Source organism: Aedes albopictus, chromosome 3 (genome assembly GCF_035046485.1).
Source record: "Aedes albopictus strain Foshan chromosome 3, AalbF5, whole genome shotgun sequence".
Classification (NCBI taxonomy): domain Eukaryota; kingdom Metazoa; phylum Arthropoda; class Insecta; order Diptera; family Culicidae; genus Aedes; species Aedes albopictus.
In genome coordinates this window covers 202,007,266-202,023,665 of record NC_085138.1, presented here as the reverse complement: position 1 = coordinate 202,023,665, position 16,400 = coordinate 202,007,266, and the positions used below count along the sequence as shown (strand labels likewise).

The 16,400-nt window shown below is 41.0% G+C and overlaps 1 protein-coding gene across 4 annotated transcripts in view; it reads left to right on the top strand.

The window, feature by feature from the left end:
- The first annotated feature begins 3,648 nt into the window (after window positions 1-3,648).
- LOC109406334 (allatostatin-A receptor) overlaps window positions 3,649-16,400 on the top strand; it is an 83,852-nt gene continuing 71,100 nt past the window's right edge. For 3 of the 4 annotated variants that reach the window (XM_062858540.1, XM_062858543.1, XM_062858542.1), the window contains exon 1: window positions 3,649-4,051. The gene's annotated coding sequence lies outside the window, so the exon portion shown is untranslated. The remainder of the gene's footprint in view (window positions 4,052-16,400) is intronic. The other variant, XM_062858541.1, reaches the window with a different exon arrangement.

The window sequence follows — 16,400 nt, the reverse complement described above, 5'->3', positions numbered from 1 at the left end:
CAAAGTAAGGCGGAAGCCGTCGCGTCGGCATCGTATCGCATCACCACACCACCCACCACGGGCCATGTGCTTTTTGACCGAACGAGCGAACTGACACCGAACTCTGGATCATCGGCGAGACAGCGTGAAACCGCCCAAATAAACAAAACTGAATGTGCACCGCTGCTCTCGGAGAAAATGCCACTTCTGCTCACTTTCTCTGTCGGAAAAGCGTCCTTGCGTATTTGATTTTTCTTCTTATCTTATTTACGAGAAGGTGCGGAAAGGTCATAACATGAAAATCGTATGTTAATGTTAATTAGGATCCCTTTTTGAGCATATGGTTTATTATGTCCATATGAGAGCATTCATCCACCACCGGATAGACGATTTTTCATCCTTAAGAACGAAGCTTTGTCTGTTTTTATTTCCAACATTTGGAACACTAAGCTGAGGAGCAGGTCTTGTCCCAGTTGCGCCAGGAAGAAGATATTAGGAGATGGTACATTTGGTGCGGGGTTGAATCTGTTTTGACTGCAGTTTCTTCTGGAACCCGTAATAGACCCGACTTTCCCTGACGATGCGCCTTCGAGTTTCACAACTCATATTGTAGTTCCTCCATTACCTCGAAGTTATCCCCGCAATCATAACGATACTTTCTCTAGACAAATCCTGTTGTGTTCGGTTCCGCCTACTAGCATGTACTTTGTTTTCCACACATTCATCCCCAAGTAACACACTTGTCACCGAAGAGTCACGGCGGCACAGTTTTTTTGTTGCACAGAAGAATTTGTTTGTTAGAAGTTAGTCTTCGGTGACAAGTGTGTTACTTGGGGATGACCTCAGTCAGACCTTTGCTGCTTCTCGTTTTATGAAAACTGATTTGCCGGGGCGGGCGGGGGTTTGCGATCAGGCTAAGGCCGGGGTGGCCTCTGCTGTACATAGTAGTCGTCTCCATTCCACTTGGTCCATGGCTGTTAGTCTCCAGTTCCGCACTCTGCGTAGGGTGCAGATCGTCCTCCACTTGGTCGACCCACCTAACTCGCTGCGCTCCACGTCTTCTTGTACCGGTCGGATGACTATCGAGAACCATTTTAGTCGGATTGCTATCCGACATCTTGATGACGTGACCCGCCCAACGTAGCCTTCCGATTTTCGCGGTATGGACGATGGTTGGTTCTCTTAGCAGCTGATGCAGCTCGTGGTTCATTCGCCTTCTCCAAGTCCCGTCTTCCATCTGCACTCCGCCGTAGATGGTACGCAACACCTTCCGTTCGAAAACTCCAAGGGCGCGTTGGTCCTCTGCACGTAGGGTCCATGTTTCGTGCCCATAGAGGACAACCGGTCTAATCGCGTTTTGTAGATGGTTAACTTCGTGTTACAGCGAACTTTATTCGATCGTAGAGTCCTGCGGAGTCCAAAGTAAGCACGATTTCCTGCCACAATGCACCTCTGAATTTCTCTGCTGGTGTCGTTGTCGGCGGTCACCAGTGAGCCCAAGTACACGAATTCTTCAACCGCCTCGATTTCATCACCGTCGATATAAATTCGGGGTGGCGGGCGCGCTGATTCCTCCCTGGAGCCCTTTGCCATCATGTACTTTGTCTTCGACACATTTATGACTAATCCGATTCGTCTGGCTTCACTCTTTAGTCGGATGTACGTTTCCGCCATCGTCTCAAATTTACAAGCAATAATATCAATATCATCAGCGAAACCAAGCAGCTGAGCGGACTTCGTGAAAATCGTTCCACTCGTGTTTATCCCCGCTCTCCTAATTACACCCTCTAAAGCAATGTTGAACAGCAAGCACGAAAGACCATCACCTTGCCGTAACCCTCTTGGAGATTCGAAGGGACTGGAGAGTGTCCCTGATACTCGAATTACACACATTACTCGATCCATCGTCGCCTTGATCAACCGTGTCAGTTTATCCAGCAATCCGTATTCGTGCATAATCTGCCATAGCTGTTCTCGATCGATTGTATCATACGCCGATTTGAAATCGATGAACGAGTGATGTGTGGGCACGTTGTGTTCGCGGCATTTCTGCAACACCTGGCGGATGGCGAACATCTGGTCCGTTGTAGCGCGTTCACCCATAAATCCAGCCTGATATTGCACCACATACTCTATTGCAATCGGTGATAGTCGGCGGCATAAAATTTGAGAGAGTATCTTGTAGGCAGCGCTCAGTAGTGTAATCGCGCGGTAGTTCCCGCAATCCAACTTGTCACCCTTTTTGTAGATGGAACACACAATACTTTCCATCCATTCCTCCGGTAATACTTATCCTCCCAAATCTTGGTAATGACCCAGTGTAGTGCTCTCACCAGTGCTTCTCCACCGTATTTAAGAAGCTCGCTTGGTAGTTGATGTGCTCCAGCGGCTTTGTTGTTTTTCAACCGGCCAACCTCCTCCTCAATCTCTTGGAGGTCAGGGGCCGGAAGTCTTTCGTCCTGTACACATACTCCTAGATCTGTTACCACGCCACCTTCGGTACTTGCAACGTCGCCATTGAGGTGCTTATCGTAATGCTGCCGCCACCTCTCGACCACCTCACGCTCGCTCTTGAGAATATTCCCGTGATTATCTCGGCACATGTCGGCTTGTGGCACAAAGCCTCTGCGCGAGCGGTTCAGCTTCTCGTAGAACTTTCGTGTGTCCTTAGCGCGGTACAGCTCTTCCATCACTTCACGATCTCGTTCTTCCTGCTGGTGCTTCTTCTTCCGGAAGACTGAGTTCTGCCTGTTCCGCGCCTGTTTGTAACGTGCCTCATTCGCTCTCGTACGGTGTTGCAGCATTCTCGCCCATGCTGCATTCTTCTCGTTTTTCAACTGTTCACATTCGCCATCGTACCAGTCGTTTCTGTGATTCGGAGTCGCGAAGCCTAGTGCTGCAGCCGAGGTACTACCTATGGCGGATCGGATGTCCCTCCAGCCATCTTCAAGTGTAGCTGCGCCAAGCTGCTCTTCCGTTGATAGGGCCACTGCTAACTGCTGCACGTAGTCTTGAGCCACTTCTACGTTACGCAGCTGCTCGATGTTGAGCCGCGGCGTTCGACTTTGACGCGTGGTGATAACTGTCGAAAGTTTTAAGCGCATGCATACAGCGACTAAGTAGTGATCCGAATCTATGTTCGCACTGCGGTATGTGCGGACATTGGTTATATCCGAGAAGATTTTACCGTCGATTAGAACGAGGTCGGTTTGATTTTCTGTTTGTTGGTCGGGTGATCTCCAGGTGGCTTTGTGGATATCTTTGCGGGGGAAGAAGGTGCTTTGGACTAAACTGATTTGCAACGGTTCCAAATTTAAGGCGATAATTTCCATGTCGTTCGTAAAGTATGCGAATTAACTGGATTTCGTGAAAATCGTAGCCAAGCTGCGGGATCCGGCTCTTCGCATTACACCTTCCAGAGCGATATTGGAAAGTTGGCATGAGAGTCCGATAGTTTACTCGACACCCTTATGCAGTTGTGTACACCGTCCATCGTTGTTATGATCAGTCTGGTCATCTTCCCAGGAAAGCCGCTTTCGTCCATGATTTTCAATAGCTCTGTGTGGCCTATTTTGTCGTATACCACCTTGAACTCGATAAAAAGTTTTGCCGGTTTCACCGTTTTTTTTTTTTCGTCTTTTTTCGGCTTTTCTGGGATATGTTGGCTGGGAAAAACTAGTGTCGAGACTCTCATACCTTCAAAGTGGATGAGTCATTTTTTATGCTTTTCTCTCGCTACATGCGTTTAGTGAGAGAATGCGTAGGAGTCGTTTCGTCTGGACCTATGTGAATTCCGATCCAGAAGATGATAGCAACCGGAGCAGATATTTATCGCTTCAAAAGCATTCCAGCCCATTCGATAGCATCAGTTCGGTCTCGGGTGTTGTGCCGCGTGGTCGGAAAATTTATGGCGAGCAGTTTTCGCGCTCAACTTTGTTCAGTGACTAACTTTATCTTTTCTTTTTTTTCTTGGTATCGTGGAAACTTTGTGGCTCAAGAAATTCAACAACTGTTGCTCATTTTACACATTGCTGTTGTTCCGTCGTGTGAGAGTGTCGGTCGTCGATGGTTGGTAAATAAATAGAAGTTGGCTGGAAAAATATTTCAGTTTTTGTTTGTTGTGGAAGCTGCACAAGAAAAGCAACGTGAAGGATAAACCGAACCGGATGGGGGGCTTCCTTGACTTATAACGGATACGGACAGTGGTGATCGAAATATAATACGCATTGATTAGGTTTGGTTGCCTGATTCGCGAAATAGTGCACTGATTGAACTGGAATTGTTGCTGCAGTTAGGATGGACTGGACAGTGAAATTTTACCTGACAAGAATTAAAACAAAAGCATAACCATCGCAAAAAACCAAGAGTGTTTTTTTTTTCGGCAATACATTGGGATGATTATACTAAGAGTAAAACCTAAAATAGGATTGCTTCCCATGGGGTGTATTCGGGGTGACAACATAAGTTCATTTCAGAAAGTATCAATCTATAGTCAGTGGATCATTTCTTTGAAATCCCAAGAACATAATTGAAATAATGACCAATAATAGTTAATAACAATCATCAGCTACAGAATTACGGTTGGCAAAATTGGGCTCAAAATCAGCTTCTCTATACGAATTCATACAAACATATTTTATGAACATATTTTATGCAATTTTCAATAAGTAGATTTTTTTTTATTAATTGAGCCATAAGCCATCCTACAAACTATAATGGAGAAAGAGTAAATAATTTCTCAAAGACACTGTAATATATTCGAAGGCAAGGAAGTATCTGTGAAAAGTGTTGAACGTTATAAAAAAATAAGAAGGGCTTGCGGCTTGGCGGTCTTGATGGCAGTCGTTTCTGATTCGTATATTGAATTCCTAAAAAGAAACGGGACATACCAACTGTTTAAGAGTAAATTTATAGATTGTTTCAAACACATAAGGTTTGCGGTTATTTTTCGAACGTTCTTATTTCTTGTGAAAATGAAACCTACGAGTTACCATACAGGGTGCGGCAGGAAAAAATGCGAAAAGTTCAAGGCACTATTACACGCTAAATATGGGATATATATGACTATTTTTTCATAACAGTGTATCAGTCAATGTCTATATTCTAGCACTGCAAAATAAAAATGAACATATTTGATGTTTAACATGTTATAATGTAATCATAATAAGCAGGTATCAATAAACTGCGCGCTCAATGGTCATTGAACAAATTGACTATAACAGTAAAAAAAAAATTAGCTTAAATTCGATGTACAGCCAGATCACACTGATCCAGAGCCATGTAGTTTCACATACTAGATGAAATAAGTACATATATTTGATGATATTGTAAAGAAAATTAAAAATTTTGTTTTATCAGATACGAAATTTAGCGACCTGTGTACTTTTCTGCGATTTGAAAATTCTGATTGCCTTCAGCTTCAGGTGCCGCCCTGAAAAGGTTAGTGACCAAAACGGGAAAATTTTTAATCAACTTTTCAGAAAACTAGCCTATTAGAGATCATGGTACGTTGAAACGTAGATTGGTTAACGCCAAATGGACGAAAATGGGGTTTGAAGTTGAAAAACACTTTCGCATTTTTTCCTGCCGCATACTGTATTCCATATGATATGAATTTACAAGAGCAAACAAATTTGAATATCTGAGAGCCATGCATAACGTTGAAACTATGAGAATGCGTCTTTAATTGAAGAATGGTTAACCCTTGAGTGATCGCGCTGTTGTATGTTGTACAACACGTTGGAAAAAATCTTGCTTTTTGTACTTAGCATTAGCGTGGTACCAACGGCGTCATGGTCGCGATTTTTTCCGCAGTCAAGTTCGCAGATTGTGAACAATCCTCGGTACCCACTTTTGTAATTTATGTTTAGTCCTTTACTGTCAGAGCTGTCAGATTGGTGTAACACGCTAAATATAATTTACACAAAATGCAATTTACACGAAAAAAAATACACTGTAATGAATATTATTGGGTACCGAACTGGACACACAAAATTTGATGGTGTTCTTTGGTGCATCGAGGTCTTGAAATTAGTCTATAGTGGTACTGATGCTGGTGGTGGTGGGGGCCAACCGCGTGAGTGCCGGAAGGTAAAGAGTGAGAAATTAATCATACTAATCATACATGAATCCCGTTGGTTTGCATGAAGTTCAAACCAACGGGGGGAAACGGTGAATTCATAATCATACAGTGTTGGACAAAACAATAAGACCACCGGTCCTATTTCATACAAAATGGCCAAGTTTGACGATATGATACTCGGTTTCTAGTAAACCGATTTGGCTGAAATTTTGACAGCTGACATGAAATTACGGGAATTTTTATTTGTATTAAAATAATTCAGGTCTGTTAATTAAATAAAAATGTCCTCAAGTTTAAATGGCATCCTTAATTTTAGTATTTGTTTATCAATCATCAAGTATCAGATACTCACATATATCCTTTGGTAATGGCAATCTGCAAGTGGTCCTATTATTTTGTCGTTTCGTATATCCATAACTTTTGATGTAGTGAACAGAATTCAATCAATTTAATACAAATCAAAATTCACGTAATTCCATGACGACTGCCAAAATTTCAGCCAAATCGGTTCACTAGAAACCGAGTATCACTTCGTCAAACTTGACAATTTTGTATGAAAAACGGGTGGTGGTCTTATTATTTTGTCCGACACTGTATGTTCATAGCCGTCGCTATGAGCTCTGAGTTACACACCAAACGCTTTCAGCAATATTTTGCTGAATTTTGCTGATCTGAAGGGTCCAGCAAAATTTTTTGCAGAACTTTCTGAAAAGTTTGCTGAATTTCAGCAAAACGTTACTGGTGATCAGCAGAGTTTACTGAACAAATCAGCAAAATTCATCGACATTTTGCTGAAACCCTCAATCGATTTTTAGTGTGTATGAAACCAGCGACCTGTGCCGCATCATCTACAGAATAATGCCATATACAGTCTATCACCTTTCGCCTGGTATGCACAAATGTGAACCCTCTATCAGAGAACCATATCGCAAAAACACTCTGGCATCTCAGCATGAACTTGTGCAGACGCAGTGGTATAGGGTAAAGTGGGGTAAAATGCCATTTTTCAAACTTTCATCGTTTCCAATGATAAATAACCTCATTTACTAGGCTTTCAAAGTGTTAACAGCAACTAGACAATGTTTGATCGATACTTCAGCAAAAATATTCACTAAACTAATGCATTTCTGACTCCCTTTTCCCCTTTGTTCCACTTTTATCGTATGGTCAATACATGGAGTGTCACCCCCCTCCCCGCTAAACGATGATCGTCATATTTGAATGACCCCTAACATGAAAAACGTAGACATCAACAATCCCATTCTGCTTGGACACACTTGGCTGGTAATAAAATCACCAGAAAACCTTAATTGCAAGCATGAAAAACCGGAAGTTGCCAGTTTTCATTGGGAAATCGAAAGATTTTTTTATGGGTATGGCGGCCTAGCTTCTATACGTTATGTGTACTGCCATGAATCGCATATCTGTCCCATTTGCATAGGAAATCCAGCAAAGATGGGACTGATATGCGATTCACGGCAGTGTAAACGTATCTTGACACCATTCACCTATAGTATTGGTCAAATCACATTGAGGATTGATTTTATGAGTTGGGCCATTGGAAGATGGGACAATCTTGGCATTTTGGGCTTTGTTCCCCTGTACAGTCTGCCGTGGGGCAAACGATAGCAATCATTACTTCCTTCCCCTTCCCCACATTGACCTGCCATTCTCACCTGCAAATTGAGAATTACCAACACTTACACAATGAAGGTGCCTGTTAGTCCCGTGCAGTTCCCGTTACTGACGATACTGTAGTAACAACCAAGCTCAAGCTGAAATAATTCCACTAGGTGTACCGTAAAACGGGGTAACTTTGATAGTTTTTCAGCAAATTTCCCTTAATACTTTTCCATGTTATAGTATTTTTCTATGTTTTATATTTTTAAAACAAGCATTGGGGTCTCAGTTATCAATTGCAATTTTCATTTGAGCGAGAATCACATTTTCATTTTGGGGTAACTCTGATAGCGCCCTGAAAACCACATCAAATCCCATAAGTGTATTATAGATTGCATTCTTGGGAGTACCAATATGATTGAAGAAACCCTCTAGAACATATCAAATTGAATTTCATAACAAAACATATTTTTTTTTACAAAATTCTACGTATTAAAGTGAGTTTGTGGAGTATACTGAGTGAAAAACTTATTTAATTTAGCTATCAAAATGTATTATCTGTGTAAAAATATATATTTTTACAGTGCATCAATATATAATTATATGCCACACATTGTGATTTCTCGTTATTTGAATTGTTTTCGAATTTTTATAAACAAATTTAGAAAACAAATGTTAATTCTACATGAAATTTCTAGAACCTTGTATACTTTTAGGCGTTGAGTGGTGTATTTCTGTCCCAACTTACAAAATTGATTCCAATTCTTGGGAACACGCTTTGTTAAGAGATTCAATGCCAGATTTATTTAATCTACTATGATTAGGGACAATGGAAATTCGCGATTTCGCGGAAGCCGCGAAATCCGCGAAATTGGGTATTGGGCAAAATTTAGAAAATAACCTCAAAATAACACCAACTTTAAATTTTAAAACATTAATTTGCTGATAGCTTTTAACAGTGTAAAGTAATTTACAATTCTGAATCCGGCATAATGAAAGTGAAATGCATTTAACATCTGCTTCTTTTCTGACTTTTCATCAAATTTGTTATTTTTTCTGTGAATTTATGATGACGCTTCACTAAATTCAAGTGAATTATTCATTTCGCATGCAAAATTGGTGTTTTCTTCTACAAAACGTCCAAAAATGTGTAGCCGCGAAATCACCGCGAAATTCACAATGTTGGCCCGCGAAATTTTAGAAATTTCGCCGCGAATTTCCATTGTCCCTACAACGTACCGAAAATAAGTGATGATTAGTTTAAAATAAAAAATAGTCAAACATTGTTCTAGAGCACATTGTTTGAAGGTGTTGTCTAATGACAACACAAAAATATTCACAATTTTTATTTTTGTCCAAAAAGTTTTATATAAGCTTGGTTGTAATGAAAAACATTGACTTGTTTTTTTAACTGGTTCAAGGAATCAGACCTATAAGATAAAATAAACAATGTCTGTCGCACTAACAAAGCTACCCGTATTATCAAAGTTACTCCGTTTTACGGTATTTACGGTACTACCCGAGCAGAAGATTATATTTACCTTACAAATACCGCGGAAAGAGCAACCTGTGCTCTAATACCTCAAGTTGGTATTGCTATATTATTCTACGCAATGTTATGAGATCACCACAATAACAATTGGAGGTATTTGAGCAAAGTTGAGTATTGATGTGATATTGTTGATTTAGCTGGGAAAATAACTGAAGACCAAGATTTGTTATTACATCATGGAGCTATAGAAAAATGTTGAATTTAATAGCAAGAAATGTTATTACTTTGTTATTTCATAACTTTTGGATAACAAATAGAGCTTGCTGACGTTTATTCACCTTTCTCTTTCAAACATGGAGGCGGAATAGGATTTGTTGCCATCAGGAAAGATTTCCCGATGAAAACAAATCCTATCCCGCCTGCAAGCTTGAAAGAGAGAGGTGAATAAAATTCAGCAAGCTCTATAGAGCACTTGAATTTTATGGCATGCATTCATTATTGAAATCACAAGACTTGTTATTTTTCAGGTGTTATTTATACAAAAATATGGTATTCATTTTTGTTATTTTGCCTTTTATGTCCACTTAATGAAGGGCATATTTAGGTATAATGTTATTTCTTTACTGCTCGGATATGATTTTGATCAATGGAGTGAAATTATAGTCACATATTTCTGTATTAAATTCAATATTTTCTCAAACTGAGCTTAAGGTGAACTTCAGAGACACTTTTTTTTATGAAGGTACGTGTATTTGATCGTTTACTAATTCTACACTCGACTTTAAAATATTATATCGATAGATAATGAGTTTGTGAGCTGAATTAGCCAAAAAACCAAAATTGGTGGAAAATTGACGGAGATATGATCATTTCAGTTTCATTGGTACCCGGGTACCCTGCCGGCATTCGACGGGTGTTTTTTTTTTGCTGGCCACACTACGGTTAAATATAGAAATATAGACATTAAATGGTACTTTGTAGAAGTAGTCACATATTTAGTTTGAAAATCGCATACTGTACAGTGTAGATACTCAGGGTTTTCTCAGGATTTATAAAATACTAGCTGTCCCGGCAAACTTTGTCTTGCCAAGCTGGTGGTTTGACAACTGTTGAGGTCATTGCAGCAACGCAGTTTAGATTGATTTCGTTTCGATCACGCTGAATTTCTTCCCAACTCATGAAAAATAAATATTTTTACAACTTTCATGCTTTTTTAAATTATTCCCCGCTGTCCCGGCAAACGTCGTAATGCCTGCCTACTGTGTTTTTTGACATTCAGCTTTGTAGAAAAATGCCCCGAAAAATGGATTTTCAAACATTCTCGTTTTCGGTGCGTTCCCGGTCGATATTCCCAATTATTTTTTCGTACGAACACGTCGGAGCACTGCACGAATGAAACACTGAAAGAATGGTGTAGGTCCATTGATCCACTCCCGAGCCTATTCGTGACATACAAACATTATTCCATTTTTATTTATATAGATAGATTAAACATGAATAATTTAAGATTCAGAAAGTTTGTAAAAGATTCATGTTGAAAAACGTGGTCGTACTTGTTTTAAAGTGTTTGACTTTAGCCAACCCAGTGACAGGCATTGTTGTCAACATCTCTTTTGCTATAACGGCCTCAATATATGTTGGTCATACGAAAATGGGCCCCATATACAGGGGATGGCCAAAATGTTTGGAATAGGCAACTTTTTTTCTCTCACAAAAAAGTTCAACATGCTGTAACTTTTCAAAGAGTGCATCAAAAATTGTCAAATTTTGACTGCTTTCAGCCTATTACATATGCATCATTGGTACAAATTTGAGCTGGATTGGTTAATCTTTCGCGAAGCTAGAACCGTTCTCGTAAAACACTATTTTTTAGACAACTAATTTTTGGATTGTCATATCTTGGATACCAGTAAACCGAATTAAATGAAATTTTGAGCGATTTTCAACAATATATTAATGCTTGAAAATTCTTCAAGACAAGGTACTTTTCAGCCGGGGCCCGTGGCGCAATTGGTCACACCTTTGCTTCATAAGCAGATGGTCATGGGTTCGATCCCAGCTCCGGCACTTTCGTCAGTTGCTCTTTCGCCCTGAGAGTAGCTGACACTGACCCTCTTCTGAGCATATGCTCTAACTCTAACGGACCCGGAAACTTGGATATCGGCAAACGGACACATAATGGACCACCAATCGGGCTGAAAAAGGAACAACCACACATCAACATCCTCGTGCTCATCATTCTACCATGATAGGGTAGAAAGTGAAAGCAGCGCTGCAGCGCAACGGCATCCAGTTCGATATAGTACAATTAGAATAGAATGCATTTAGGCGCTGTACAAAGTGTAAGCTTCCAATTGGAATCGCTCACGCAGTGCCCTAGTGGACAAAAGAGCTATAAATTAGGTTAAGTGATTAAAGAATAAAAAATAAAAAATAGGTACTTTTCAAGCGTTGTAAAAAGTGTCAAAGTGCTGTGAAAGTGTCAAATCACCATAACTTTTTTAAACGTTTGAAAAGTACCTATGTTTTGAAGACTTTTCAAGCATTAATATATTGTTGTTAATCGCTAAAAATTTCATTCAATTCGGTTCACTGGTCTCCGAGATATGACAATTCAAACATAAGTTGTCTAAAAATAGTGTTTTACGAGAACGGTTCTAGCTTCGCGAAAGATTACACAATCGAGCTCAAATTTGTACCAATGATGCATATTGCATATACAGGGTGTTAGGTTCCTGTGTGCAAACTTTTTAAATGGCGATAGAGGACCATAAATGGTGAAAAATATTATTCTACGCGTATGGTCAAATCTCAACCGTTACGTAGTTATTGAATTTCCCATGTTTTTGACTCTTATTGCCTTAACTGGCTATAACTTGAAAATGGTCAAACTTATCGCAGTTTTTTGGCCCTTATTCGAAAGATTATTGAATTTTCTATCAAATGACATCGTTGAACCGATTGGTTTAGTTAAATAGCTAAGTTTTCTAGATCAAGTAGCTCAAAAGTAGTGTGTTTTAATTTATTTTTGTCAATTATCTTTGAAAAATGTGTAATAATTCAAAATTCTTTCTTAGACAAAGCTGTGGCCTCTACACAGTGGCTGTTCCACTCTACAATTCGTTCTTTGACATCAAACTTCTATCTCTTATCGTTTTCTTGCAATTTCGATTTAAACATCGCTTTTCAAATCATAAATTTGCAACTGTCATGGTAAGCACTTTTTTGCGCACTGTGCCGCACATTTAACACATTTAAAAGTTGTGCAGGGGTTACAACTTTGCCAAAGACAGAATTTTAATTTATTACGTATGTTTCAAAGATGATTGACATAAACAAATTAAAACACACTATTTTTAGCTATTTTTCTCTAGAAAATTTAGTTATTTAACTAAACCAATCGGTTCAACGATGTCATTTGATAGAAAATTCAATAATCTTTCGAATATGGGCCAAAAAACTGCGATATTTAAGTTTGACCATTTTCAAGTTATAGCCAGTTAAGGCCATAAGAGTCAAAACATGGGAAATTCAATAACTACGTAACGGTTGAGATTTGACCATATGTGTAGAATAATTTTTTTCACCATTTATGGTCCTCTATCACCCTTTAAAAAGTTTGCACTCATGAACCTAACACCCTGTATAATAGGTTGACAAACAGTCAAAATTGGAAAGTTTTTGATGCACTCTATGAAAAGTTACAGCATGTTGAATTTTTATGTAAGAGAAAAAAAAGTCGCCTATCCCAAACATTTTGGCCACCCTCTGTATCTCTACTGTCACTCAATGCTATTGATACATAGAGGCGTGTCATTGGCGTGAGTTGAATCATATCGTTAAGGTGAATATAGAACGAAGCCACACCTCAAATTTTCAACAGCACAAATCTGAAGAACCGAAAGTTGGATTGCGCTGAAAAGTTGATCGATTGGTCCCCTGCTGCTGGTGACCAATCGATCAACTTTTCAGGGCAAACTGACATTATATATATGAAAACTAGACGTCTGAAACTGTCTATTTTTGCCATGATATTTTAGTAAATAGGATACCTTAGGCCTATGGCCTTAGGCTGCGTAAAACGTGGCTTTAGAGGCGCCAATATGACAATAATTCATATAAAATTGACTCAAAGTGAACTTAACTCCGACCGACACTGTACATCCGTACATGTTTCGTATCACTTCTTCGGAGTACTTCACAACATTTAGCGGAATTTAATTTCGTCATGTTTGAAAAGTGATATTTCGCCGTCTTCGTCGTCGCCCCCAAGAAAGAAGTGATGATCGTGAAACAAAGTTTACAAGCTGGTGCGAGAAGAGCATCCATATGTGATTGACGTTAAAGTGCGTGATGGAAGTAGACACCGGTGTCTGTTGGTAGTATCTACACATGATGATGATGGCTTGGAACGACGACGCGCGAGAAACGGAAGCTTTTCCCCGAGAGTGTGTGACTGGCAAGGAAATGGTCCTGATGTGATTACCGGTCTCTATAGCTTCGGCGAAACTTCGATGCTCTTGATATACATCACTTAGCATGCTTATGTGGCGTCGTCGGTCGATGCCGGATATTCGAGCCATTATAGGTTTTTCAGCTTGTTTCACGGCATTCTTTATTTAGGGAAGAGTTGTTGTTTTTCAGTAGGGCCTTTTTGGCTGTACAAATGGGGTGTGATGGAAAATTGGTTGCCAATAATCGCACCGCAAATGCAGGAGGTTTGATTGCGTTTACATTTTTGGCGAGGACCCATCTAGAACCTTTATAGTGGATTATAACGAAGACCACTTTATCATAAAGTTGACAAAGTGATCTTTGATTAGGTATAACATAATTTTAAAATCTGTAATTAGGCCATTTTTCATTAGTTGAGTAATTATTTTGTTTTCAATATTGAGCTCAATTTTTATTTTGCAATAGTAAATATTTTCTTTTAATTATTTTCATCGCTGTTGTCGTAGGGTAGGGTGAAGGGTTGGAAAGCTGTAGTTCTTTGAGCAGACTCAAAAACTGTCGTTTGATGGATAACTTACTTTCAGTCCTGGGCACCCACGGTGGTGCAGAGGGCCGAATTGAAAGATCTCCATCCTGGGCGATTGCCAGCCATCGCCTTGACCTGTGGCCAGGTCAAATTTCTGTCGACTTACTTGATTTTGTTGTTGAGGCTGCGCCGCCATGAGCCTCTGGGTCTGTCTCTGCTGCGATGTCCTGCTGGGTTCCAATCTAACGCTTGCTTGCAGATTTCGTTTCCGCCCCTGCGTAGAATGTGGCCGACCCACCACCATTCTCGCTCCCGAATTTCAGTCGCTGTCGGCTTTTGATGACATCGACGATGGAGCTCCACGTTGAAGGTCGAATTGTCAGAGGCCACCATACACGAATTATTTACCGCAGGCATCTATTGATGAAGACCTGCAGCTGTTGAGTGTTCTCCACTGATACACACCAGGTTTCACTGGCGTATAGCAGCACAGATTTCACGTTCGAGTTGAAAATTCGGTTTTTGGTGCGTCGACTAATCCGGTTGTTTTCCCATACATTTCTTAAACTCGCAAAAGCAGCCTTCGCCTTCTTGATCCGCCATGTGGCTACCAAGATATTGGAAGCTTTCAACATTCTCCACTGATTGCCCAGCTACCGTAAAGCTGGAAGGGTTGACCGTGTTTACATCCAACGATTTGGCCTTGTTGACGTTGATGGTAAGACCTGCCGCTGAGGAGCGATTAGCAAGATAATCGAGCGCCGTTGAGCTAGGAGAACTTCAGTCAGTTCGAGGCCATTTAGATGCTCAATGGTAATGGGAACAGTAGCGGTGATAGTATACATCCATGCCTCACTCCAGCAACGACCCGGATGGGATCGGACAAAACACCGTTGTGAAGTACTCTGCACGAAAATGCCCTGTACTCTGCTTCAATGAGGCCGATGATTTTCTCAGGGAGATTCTTGCGCCTGAGGGCTTCCCACATGTTTCCGTGATTGAGACGGTCGAAAGCTTTTTCGTTATCAATGAACACCAGGACTCTTGGAATTCATTGATTTGCTCCAGGATGATACGGAGTGTGACAATATGGTCCACACAGGATCATCCGGCTTGGAATCCTCCTCGCTGCCGTCGAAGAGCTGTGTCTATCTTCTCCTGTATCCGGTTAAGGATCACTTTGCAGAGGACTTTGAGAACGATACACAGTAACATGATGCCCCGCCAATTATCGCATACAGACAGGTCACCCTTTTTGGGTAGGTACCTTTACTAAGACGCCTTGTATCCAGTCGGCCGGAAATGTCGCTGTTTCCCATATACTGCAGAATAATTGATGCAGTAGTTGTGCGGATACTACGGAGTCAGCTTTGAGCATCTCAGCTGATATGCGATCGACCCCTGGGGCCCTGCTCGATTTCATGCTGCGGATGGCTGTTACTACCTCCTGCACTAATGGAGTTTCGGTGTTGACACCAATAATGCGTCGAACCCTTGGCGGATTATGCTGAGGTGTTGATGGCGTGGCCGACTCTTGTAAATGGTTTCCTAAGTGCTCGAACCAGCGTTTCAACTGGTCAGCCGGGTCGGTCAGTAACTTTCCAGACGTGCCTTTCACGGGCATCGTAGCACTCATCTTAGTTCCACTAAGACGACGTGAAACATCGTAGAGAAGACGAATGTCACCGGTGTTAGCGGCTTTCCCGCCTTCGTCTGCAAGGAAGTCCGCCCACGCTTTTTTGTCCCGTCTACATGAACGTTTCATTTCCTTCTTGAAAGTCGAATAACGCTGACGGGCTACGGCTTTGGCTCCTCGTGTTTTCGCTCGTTCTATCGCGGCTTTGGCGTTCCTTCGCTCCTCTATATTCCTCCAGGTATCATCTGAGATCCATCGCTTTCTCCAGGTGCGTAGCTCACCCAAATTATTCTCAGTGACGATGAAGGCGTTCTTGATAGCGCTCTATTGATCTTTTACGCTTAGACCTGCTGGAATATCCGCAGCACGGTTCTCTAACTCCTCGACGAAGGACCTTTTCACCGCGGTGTCTTCCAGTCGGCATGTGTTGAATCAGCGCCCGATTTTCTCCTCCTGTCGCTGGATCCTAGCAATGCGCAGTCGGATCTTGCCAAGATGATGGAAACTCATCATGTCACTTTGTGCACTGGTCGATTAGGAAAGAGCGATCCCCCAATCACCATGTTATTGTTGCCTCAAAACTTTGCAAACAGCTCTCCGTTTTCGCTCA